The 2,441-nt window shown below is 36.1% G+C and overlaps 1 non-coding gene across 1 annotated transcript; it reads right to left on the minus strand.

The window, feature by feature from the left end:
- Nucleotides 1-2,091: 2,091 nt before the first annotated feature.
- Nucleotides 2,092-2,198, minus strand: LOC150063129 (U6 spliceosomal RNA). Its single transcript, XR_016535643.1, has one exon. It is a non-coding gene; the product is annotated as a U6 spliceosomal RNA (small nuclear RNA).
- Nucleotides 2,199-2,441: the final 243 nt, after the last annotated feature.

The following is a 2,441-nucleotide window of genomic DNA, read 5'->3' on the forward strand; positions in this document are numbered from 1 at the left end:
GAGAGTCTCTTCAAACTTAGACTCTGAAAACAGTCTTCCTGCAGTCAAATACTGGGTCTGTGGCCTAAAAGTAACAAGTTCTTAGTGCTTCAGTTTCTTAATCCATAATAATAATCATGTTTACTTCAAATGTTTTTTTTAAAGATTTAATGACTTAATATGTCATATTATGTTTTTATAGACTGTCATGAAGTGGAACCTAGTTTACAGAAAGTGTCATGTAAATAATCATTTAATAAAATGGAACTCATTAGTAAGGAAGTCAGATGATATCTAAATAAATAAGAAAGTCCTGTCAAGAGGACAAGCACCAATCAAATATTTACAATATAATTAAAGCAACTCACTTCTACCAGTCATATCCTAAGCTTTTTAGATGAATTGTTCACTGAAAACAATTGGACACAAATTATTATCTCCATCTTGGCAGTCCTTTATGAATGAGGAAGTGCACACAACAGAAATATGTTAGTACATTGGTCTTAGACTTTTCAGCCTCCAGAATGAAGAAATTTCTGTTGTTTATACACCAACTAGTCTATGGTATCTTGTTGTATCAGCCAAAATAAACTAAGACTGACACTTCAGTTTCTGGGTTGTTCTACAGTGTAGACATGGTAACAGGAGTTTACAGGCAGGATTCTGGACAATAAGCAGGAACTGTATCTGGCAGAAAAACTAGGAGAGCACATTTTATATTCACATAACTCTATGTGCCTCTGAAACAACAAAGCAGAAATATCAAGGAACTGGTAAGTATTCAGCCTTGCAATTCAGAAATTTCAGAGCTGAAGACAGGAATTCAAGACTTATCTTCATGTAAATGGTACTTGAAGCCATAGGAAGAGCAAAGATAATCAGAAAAGCACTTCGGTTGAACCTCAAGTTCTCTACCACACAAAGCTGTTTTGCTGTATCATTTGCATTCTCTGCAAAAACAACTAGCCGTAGCTATGAAATTGAATGAGATCACACATTAAAAGCATGATCGTGACACAAATATCATAGCATCAGGCCCCCAAAACTTCCACTTACAGTGATAGTATCAATAGGAAAGGAAAATACATGCTTCCAAAGATGGCTAGGAATGAGATTCCAGAGAGAAATGAAGAAAATGTGTGAATGTTTAGAAGGTAAATCAATATTAATGTTGAAGGTAAGTCAAACAGTTGAGGATTAATAAATATCTTCTAAAATCAAGGACCTTAAAGAACTGATCTGAGTGAAAGAGATGGGAAGATGCCAGACTGCATTAAGTTAGAGAAAATGTGTGATCCTCAGCATCTGAGTGCAGAGAAAATAAACATAGATAGGTTCCAGCAACAAGGGAGGAGGGCTCAAGAAAGTTGTTAGTGGAAGGAAAGGCACAAAGCCACAACTGCTCTCTTGCATATGGCTGGCAGAGATCTTATAACAAGGAATTTTGGAATAAGCATTTGAAGAAAGGAACAGAAAGATCAGGTGACTTCCATACCTATAATCCAATGGAAAGGGTGAATAACACAAAAGAATGGGTAAGCTGGTATGGATTCATTGGCAGAGAGACACTGTCAAGTGCTCAGGAAATGTGTGATGTTAAAGTCTTTGGTGGCTACAAATTTAGAACTTGTACAGAATACGATCTTGTATAAGATGAATTGCAATTTCAACCTGGTTGCATTGCCCACTGTAAAAGGTGAGCAAAGGAAAAACCAAAGAGCAAAGTGTGGATTCTTTCTTTAAGTGTGAAGGAAAAGAACAAAAAGATGCAGATCTGTTTCTCAAAGGATAGAAGAGTCCAGAAAAGGAGTAAGAAGAAAGGAGGGAAAAAATGCAAGCCAGAGAAGAGTGAAAGTAGGAGCTGTGAGCAGAGGTGCAGAGAATAGACAGATGAAAGCAAAGCACAGCTGTGGTTGGCTGTCATTGAAGAAACGTGATTTTCCTTCATTTTCCTGGCTGTATTATTTAATATTCCTGTTGTGATCTTGTCTGCTCTCAGCCCAGTTTCCAACATAGATACTTAAGAAGAATAATATTTCTTGCACAAGATTTTATTAGATGTCTCTAGAGCAACATCTAGGCTCTAGATACAGCTGGCAAGGAGACTCTGTAGAAAATATAAAATGCTTCATGAATTTGTGTGTCATCCTTGCACAGGGACCATGCTAATCTTCTCTATATCATTCCAGTTTTAATATAGGTGCTGCCAAAGTGAGCACTTAAAAAGAATTTTATCTGTTTCCCAGCCTCTCCTGCAGTGTCAGGCTTGCTAGGTAGCAAATGCCAGACACTAAGTCTGGATTTTAATTCCTAGTACTTGCCTTCTAAGAACTTAAATATCTTATCTCACATGAGAAATCACTATTTTTTTATTTTAAGTTGTCCTATTCAACACATTTCAAAAATAAACACATTTTAAACATAAAGAGTAAAAATGATCAGAAAAATATTTTTGAATGCAC

This window comes from Megascapheus bottae, chromosome 5 (genome assembly GCF_031878675.1).
Source record: "Megascapheus bottae isolate mThoBot1 chromosome 5, mThoBot2.hap1, whole genome shotgun sequence".
Classification (NCBI taxonomy): Eukaryota; Metazoa; Chordata; class Mammalia; order Rodentia; family Geomyidae; genus Megascapheus; species Megascapheus bottae.